The sequence below is a fragment of the Juglans microcarpa x Juglans regia genome, chromosome 6D (genome assembly GCF_004785595.1).
Source record: "Juglans microcarpa x Juglans regia isolate MS1-56 chromosome 6D, Jm3101_v1.0, whole genome shotgun sequence".
NCBI lineage: Eukaryota > Viridiplantae > Streptophyta > Magnoliopsida > Fagales > Juglandaceae > Juglans > Juglans microcarpa x Juglans regia.
In genome coordinates, this window is record NC_054604.1 from 29,803,125 (window position 1) to 29,812,417 (window position 9,293).

Here is a 9,293-nt window from a genome sequence, read left to right on the forward strand (position 1 = left end):
ATTTTTATGGGGTATCATGTTATCTTTGAATTGCTGTATTTTATTATTATTATTTTTTTTTTTTTTTTGAATTTGCAAGCGCAGGGGAAGTGGAGCATTTTTTATTTTGGAGAAAGGCATTCCACGTTGGCTTCGCTTCTGAATGCTAGTGATCAATGAGTTCAACATATATTCAGTTAAGAATCTTTAGGTATGTCTTGTGATAGAAGCAACGGATAAGAACATTAGGCATGCAACCCCATGAGAACCAACCGGTTCAGTACCCGGTCCGACCCCATTGGCGAACAAACCGACCCGGCCCGACCCATATCATTCGGGTCATGCCTTTTTATTTATTTATTTAAACTCTGTCCGCCTACTACATGCCACAGTGGGAAAGATAATTGCTATTGGTCTCCTTTTCAACATAATACAGGTCAAATTTGTACAAAAACTAATAACAAAATGTACAAAAGCTATCTATTACCAAAATTATCTAAATTACAAAATACAAACATCAACTAATAGAAGACTAAGGAGTATCAAATTATAGCAGCTTCTCATCCCTTCCTCCATATCTGTCATTATGAAAAAGTCAACACTAAATCAATAATGACACATCAAATAATTCAAGTCAACACTAAAGTGGTTTAGTTTCTCTAACAAATGAGTGAAAATGAAAAGCATACCATCATGCAAACTATAAGTCTTGAGTTACTTCTCATCAATATAAGTAAAACTTGATTTTGGATCAAATTCTAAAAAAACACATGATAATTATTAAGTGATATAAAATAAACATTATAAAAATTTTAATAAATATGTAAATAAGAAATAAGTTTATTAGCCAATTCCGCCTCAAAACTTTTAATATTATCCAAGGAGGCACGAAAATCAATGGAAATTGGATCCTTCAACCAATTTTGTGTACAAACAAGTGATTCAACTAGTCTTGGAGATAGTGAACTATGAAATGGGTCAAGCACACGACCTCCTGCACTGAAAGCTGACTTAGAAGAAACAGTAGAAACAGGAATGACCATTACATCCCGTGCAACTCTTGTCAAAATAGGATACTTTACTTCATTGATCTTTCACCAATCTAAAATATCAAGATTTGGAGCTCGTGTCTCACAACCATGTTCCAAATACTGATCGATCTCATATTTGTTCATCAAATTAGAATCAATAATTTCTTACTCATACTCAACCCAAAAACTTTGTTGAGAATCAGAATCGATCATATTAGGATCAACTGAGGAAGGAGGCTCAGAATAGGAAACTCCACTTAAACTCTCATATACAACACTATACTCTCTGTAAATGTCAGTTATCAATTGTTTCACTTTTACAATCATTTCTTTGACTAAATTATCACCATATATTGTTTTGAACAAAAAATGCAAAAGACTAAATTTGCATCTTGGACCAAAAACAATAGCAATAAATATCACCAAGTTAGTCTTTTCGATTGATCTCCAATATTTTTCATACTTAATCTTTATATTTCCGCCATACATTTCAACATTGCATCATTACTTTGACTCATTTTTTATAAATGTGATTGGATACCACAAAACTCCTAAAAATATCTATTAGATGTGACATACAAAGAGCCAAAAAGTCTCACAATAGCATCATAAAAAATCTTCAAAAACTTTATCATTACTCTAACTCTCTCCCAATCAATAGAGTTTGGGGGCTCAAGTTCACACTACGACAATAACGAAAAAAAGAATCATTATCATTCTCCAACCGCAAAATAATTTTTTAAATATTTTTATAACTTCTAGTATTAGATAAGTCGAATTCCATCTTGTAGAAACTTCAAGACATACCAATTTTGTACAACCAATTTTTTCCTTCTCTATACACTTCTTGAATTTATCCATTATTGTGAGAGATGATCTAACATACATAACTGCATTGTGCACCCTTGTGATTGAATCATCACAATCTTTTAGCCCATCATTCACAATGAGGTTCATAATATAGACACAACACCTTATGTGAATATTCTTTCCTTCCAACAAATGACCTCCTACGAACTTCCTCAAATACTCGATGGCAACATCATTTGAGGAACCATTGTCAACTATAACAATAAAGATCTTGTCAATACCTCAATCTTGTAGATATGAATCTACACACTTTCCAATAGTTTCTCCTTTGTGGTTAGAGATCATACAAAAGTTTATAATTCTTTTGTGTAGTTTTCATTTACAGTTAATAAAGTGTACAGTAAGACACATATAATTTAAGTTTTAAATCGACGTCCATGTGTCAGTAGTTAAACTAACCCGCCCAATTGTCTTAAATATTTTTCTTAACTTTTTCATCTCCATTTTAAATAGTTTAATACAGTCTCTCGTTGCAGTGGTTCGAGATGGCACTTGGAAACTTGGTTCAAGTGATCTACATACCTTCCTAAATTCCTGGACTTCTACTATTCTAAAGAAGTTCATTGGAAATTATTATTTTGGCAATTACCATTCGTACATTTTCTGAATCAAACTTATGTGCATTTACCGAGTTATTCACATCACTATCTCCAATTCCCTCAAGAACCCCCTCACAACTCATAATCTGTTAATCCATAAGTCTGATTTTATGAGGATGTTGCTTACAAGTACCAAGGTGCTACAGCATACTTGATACACCATGTCTTTTGGGATGACGAGTAAATCTTGTGACAATAATTACACTTTTGGGTCATTTAAAGGGCATCTATCTATTTTAGTGAAATGGTCCCACATTGATGAGGGGTTCTTATTTGTAGGGGTGTCAAATCGTATTAACGAGTCGTATTCGTGTCGTGTCAAGGCATGTATATTATACTATATTAGTCAACCCTAACTCGACTTGTTAAACTTATCGTGTCAAAATATCAAACTCTAACACGACTCATTAATATAACAGGTAGTGTCGTGTCAACCTGTTTTGATCCGTTAGTGAATATTACGAAATAAGTTAACACGACCTGAACCATTTCGACCCATTTATATAAATGAGTTGAACTGATCCGAAATTAACCCGTTGGACATATTAAATTGAGCATAATTTTATATAAATGTTAAAATCATAATATCTATAAAAAAAATATAAAATTAACTACAAGTCTAAAATTACAATCTAAACAATAAAAATACCGAAATTAAAGTCCTAACAATTTTACTTTTAGGTATAAGGGTATAATTATAAGTTTAACTTTCTTAATGGGTCATAATGGGTTATAATGGGTCAAAACGAGTTGATACGTTATCAATCTGTTAAGCAATCCTGTACCCGTTATTGTCGTGTTATATTCATGTTGGGTTAACGGGTCATGTCACATATTGTCACCCCTACTTATTTGCCCTCCTTATACGAGAAGTGAGACTTGTGTCACTAGATAAGTTAATATTTGAAATTATTTGTGATCAGTTTTCTAAAAGAATAATAGTCTTATTATCTCTTAAATTTGTATGAATGTCACTTTTGAAGCAAGTCATATATAAAATGACATATAATATAACATACAAAAATCAAAATATTATTGATGCTAAAAGAATCTTTCTAATTAAGATATTACCATTTGGGCACGACAACACAAAACATTAGTGAATAATAACAATAATAATGATAATAATAATAGATAATTTAGATTATTGTCTCAGCTGGCTGAAGTTTGGTGGAGATAACACAGAACTCAGAATCTTTAATCAGCTGCTGTAGGCTTGGCTTTACCAAGATTTTATGTCCAGTTTTAAGTTAGAAAGAGACAAAGAAACCATTTTCTATCACCACATAAGGCGATCTCATGAAGATCCAATTGATTCGTTCTAATAAATCGGAATTACATAGACTAAACTATTAGCCACAAGGATTTATTACATATATTACTTGGTGCTTTGAAACATCATTCCATATAAAAGCAAGAGCTCAGCACAAAAGATGTATAAAATAAGGGTAAAAACACCACCTTGAAGAAAAAAAATAGATTATTTCCAGAGATCAGTATATAAATTAATCTTGTGAGATGGCAAATCAGAATTTCTGACACACAAAACGACATATTTTCAAACACCACCTCCAACCAATAAAATTTTCATACAAACAGTCAGAGTCTATATATCTTACCTAAATTATACAAATGCAAATTAGCTAAGGGCAGGGAAAATTAACACAAGAACAGAACAGAGTGCAATTATGCAAATATGTTAATGCAGGCTCTGCAACTGGGCAATGCTTAGGCTGCTTCCTCACAGTGTTAAGTTGCCTCTATCCTTATCTTGCTTGTTAAGTCTACAACAAACATGTGCCCATAATTTTCGATTCTAATGACAAATAAGCATCTTTAACTCTGTTATTAAAGAAAGGAGATATTTTCGGTGATCAGTTTTGACGGATAATGGAATGTTTAAACCCGTATGAGAGTTAGACCCGATGAACCCGACTTTATTCGGGTGGTCCATGTCGGATATCACGGACGGATTGGGTTTAGGTTCTTTTATGCATAGGCCTAAAGAGAATGATCAGCTCCATTATTGAGCTTTTTTTATCAGCAATATTTCTTTAAACTAAAAGAAAATACAAAATGAAGAAGTGGGCAACCATGACAAATACTCTCTTATAACATACACAATGCATAGAAATGTGAAGAAAAAACAGTCATGGTATCAAAAATATGATACGAGACCATATTCCTCAATTCCAACGAGTAAAGTTGTTCATCTAATCCATTCAAATGAGTAAAACTATTCATCTGGACCAGATTTTTTGTTATCTCGGTCCGAAATCCAAGCAACTGGATGTTTTAATATGAAATTTTTACTTCGCATTTATCTCAATCAGATTTTATCCATTTGATTATATGAGATGAAACATCTAATAATTTTTTCTCTAGGTATAAAACAAACCCGTGATTAATGAAATAGATAAAACATGAGTAGTGCTTGCTTATATACCAAAATACTTTCGAGGTTGATATTTAACTTTAGTACTTTCCTTACCCTAATGATGACAATAGCTGATAACCACAAGACTGAAATTGGGACTTTCATGATGGTGTATGCTAGTGATATGGAGTCATGTGCTGAGGTTGCGGGGTACACGGAAGATGCAGGAAAGATCATAACACTATGAGCTGCGCATGCGAAGGATTGATTTTAAGTTTTATTTTCCACGTTCTGCCATTATATATATATATATATATATATATATATATATATATCATCTAGAATCAAATTACAAGTGTTTGGGCATTGGATCGCATTATGTGGAAACCTAAATCAAACAACAATCGGATGAAAATACTAGAAAACTACTTCGTGCTGTAGAGGATTTTTTATTTTTTTTGGGCTGCTATGATATTGAGGTGGACTCGGAATCTGAAATGTGTTTTTAGTGTCAAGAAATGATAATTACAGTCATGAGTGTACAAGTACTGTATAATCATTTTAAAAAAATTAAATAAATACAAGACTTACATAAAAATATAATAATTTTTTAATAATAAATCTCACTTACATACTCTACAATTCCAAAAATCGTTACTTTTTTGGTTACAGGATTGCGTCTATCTTTAAGAACTAGACAAGCATCAGTGGGCGTCCAGTCATGTTGGTCTTGTGATATCCGAGAAAATATTCCTGAGCGTGAAGTTTTATGTCCTGTAATGCTTTGATTCCAGGGTACATAAAAGACGGGGTTTTATGCTGCTAAGGATTGTCTCATTTTTCTCGTACGATGTTGGCTTGCAATAAGGATTAGAAGCGCAGAATTTCTACGGATAGTCGCCTCGTGCAAACGGGATGTAAACCGCAAATATAATAATGCCACGTCAATTTTTATTTATTATTTAAAAAAAAAACAAAACATATTCTTATGTTTATACAGTAGAAATGCAAATTCTTGTGTGAATGAAATTCATATTTATGTGATGGAGGAGAAACTCCCATTACAAATTATTTGTGTTTGATTTCATCGAATGGGCTTTACTCGATGCACTTAGATTATGACTTTTGGGGCTTATATGTAAACTTTAGATCGAACTCTGATTAGATATATTGCAAACACACAATGATGGGGGCCAAAGCAGAGGTAGTAGAAGGGCAAGGATTGATTTACGCCCAAGTAAACACAGACGGATATCTGGGCATGTATCAAAATGGAAGCAAACCAGTGGACATACAACCCTTCAACAGCTTCCACAGACCCATCAATGGATTCCTTCAACTTCAGTTAGAACCAGACGGGAACCTCAAAGGATATTACTGGGACGGATCTGCGTGGGCCTTGAACTACCAGGCGATGTCGAACCTATGCGAGCTCCCGAGTCTGTACGGTTTGTGCAGAGAGAGGGAAGGTGTTGTAGCGTGATGGTCTTGGGATGGAGGAGAGGGAAGGGTCTTGCCATCTTGCAGCGTGATTTGTGATGGAGGAGAGGGAAGGGTCTGCTTGATTTGGGATATTTCAAGAAGAAGTTCTGGGTCTGCGTGATTTGGGATGTCTCGAGGAGAGGGAAGGGTCTTGCAGTGGGACAAATGACAAAAGAATAAAACAATGCGTTTTGTTTTTTACCAACTCAGCAGCTGTTTGCACGGCACTTGAGGCAAACGACTGTCTTAAGCATTTTTCTTAGAAGCGTGACACATGCAACTATTATCAATGATAATTTATCATTCCAATCACTAAGGAAGGGGAGGCACCCCCTTAGTTTCGTCTTTATGTTGTGTGGCGTTGGTGCATTGATATTTCTTTTAAAATATTTTTCATTTCTACTTTTTAGGGTACTCGTGTATTTTGTTTCTAAATTTCCTTAATGAATAATGAATTGTACAAATCATATATACAAGTCTTATTTTTTGGAAGGGGAATTTACTTTTTTAGGTTCATGTGACTAAGATTTAAGTCTCATTTTCAATATTTTTAAACTTGCAAAAATTTCCCAAAGATGGCAACAAGTTTAGTGGTTTTAGATTTTTCCTCGAGTAATGTTAGATGAAAAATTCTATTCATCATTCCTATACACCACACACTATATTTTTTTTATTTTTCTCTTAACAAATATGTGGTATATGGATGATGAGGAGGATAATTCAATAAGTTTAAGAAGAATAAAATTTTAAAAAAAAAAGTGTGGTGTGTGGGATGATGAGTTGTGTAAATGCTACGCATTCTTTTTGAAAAAGAGTATGGTCTATTATTATATAAATCTCATATTTACTCACTTTTTTTAAAAGAAGTACAGGACGCTTAAATATTCTATGATTGCAAATATAATTTTTCTTTTTCCTCGGTTGACAAAAGCCAAAGAAAAAAAAAACACATTGAAAATGTTGTTGATTTTTTTTAGAGAAAAATCATAATACTCAACATCATTTTAATTAAAAAAATATTATTTTTATACAATCAATTTTTACTCACATAACAAGACGTGTATGGTGTAGAAGCTATTTGATATGCTGAAAAGATAATGAAATTTTAAATTTAAAAAGAAAGCTGATAAAATAAGTGTACATATAATAAATTATATAAGTAAAACTATAAATACAGTACACTATTTAAATTATCTCACTATTTTAAATACAGTAAAATAAGTGTATGGATGATATAAAATGATGACAAAAAAATGACTATTGGATGATAAAATCAAATTTTAAAAATTTAAGTTTGGTTATTTTTTATGCAAGTTAATTCATTTATTTGCCACGTTTTTAATCATATAAAAAATATATTGCTGCTAGAACTTTTCTGAGAACAGTTATTTTTACAAAATATCTATTATATTTAACAAATTTACAAATGTGCAGTTAGCAAATTAGTGCAATAATTATTGAGAAATTCTTTGCATCCGCCGGTCTACAACACACACTTCCCACACGTTACGTGGCAGGCCGGGTTCAGTAAACCGGAGAGAAAATTCAATCCCCACTCAGCCCTCTCGTTCCCTCCCTCTCATTCTCTTCCACTCGACGAAGGCCCCCTGCCCTAGTGACGAAGACCCAGAAACCCCCAATGAAACTCGGGAAACTCGGGCCCCTCCCTCTCATTCCCTCCCTCTCATTCTCTTCACTCGACGAAGACAAAAAAAAAAAAAAAAAAAAAGCAAGCAGAGACCCCCCCCCCCCCCCCCCCCCCCCCGCACCAATGCCCTAGCGACTAAGACCCCCGACCCCATGCGAGACAATTCCCTCCCGAACCGCCTCAGATCTCTCCTTCTCTCCACTCGACGAAAGACCGACGCTTGCCTCCCGAATCACCCTCGGATCTCTCCTTCTCTCCCACTCGAAGAAAACCGCTCCTACCCCTAGCGATTCCCTCCCACTCGACGAAGTCCCCTCAGATGCATCCCAGAGTGCATCCCGAGTCGATTTCGTCTCAGACCCCATCTCCCGAAGACCCCTCAAATGCCTCAGTCGTTCATTCCCACTCAACGAAGCCCCCTCAAACACACCACCCCCCCCCCCCCCCCCCCCCCCCCCCCCCCCCCCCCCCCCGGCGAGTTCAATTCCCTCCCGAAGCCCCCCTTCAGACCCAGAAACTTGGAACCAAAGGTGCGTGCAGAAACTGAGGACCAAAGGTGCGTGCAGAAACTCGGGACCAAAGGTGCGAAATATTCTGCTGACCCATGAATCTTCTTCAAAATTTTCGGATACCTCATTTGTTCTCTGTGATTCAAGGGTTTACAGCGTACATTATTTTACTCTGTCATTTCGACGCTGGTAAGACCTCATTCTTGTTCTCTGTTATGCTAACATGTTGTGTATTGATATATTGTCTATGGATATGCTTGGATGCTGTGATTTGCAGTGTATTAAGACTTATGTTTCTGAAAAATTCAAATCATAGTTGCTGTGTATTAAGCTTTAGGTCTCTGTTTGGTTAAAATTTTTTAAATTGCATTGCACCCGGTGGTTGCAAGGTGGAGTGGAGTGGTGGTGGTGGGCCATTTTGCAAAACGTTTATCAACCATCTCAGAGGAGGAAGGTGGGGTTGTGATTAGTGGACCCTGAACATGTGATGGGCAGATAGGGAATGAGATTAGGCATCTTTGTTAATTTTGTTTTTGTTAATTGTTGTTCGGTAGCCCCAAAAAGGGTGAGGTCTGTTTAGTTGGATCAGAAGACTTGCACTTCCCAAGAGCTTTCCTTTGCAAGTCTTTGCTCAATACGGACGCATGAATTATGAGATCATGAAGGAAACTGCGCCTTGAAGCATGCAATCAACTTCATGAGATTGGTGCATTGAGACATAATCTTCAATTAGAAAGGGGTAAAACTTATTGTATTGTGGGTGCTTTTTTCTTCAAGCATTGACTGTTATCCATTTTA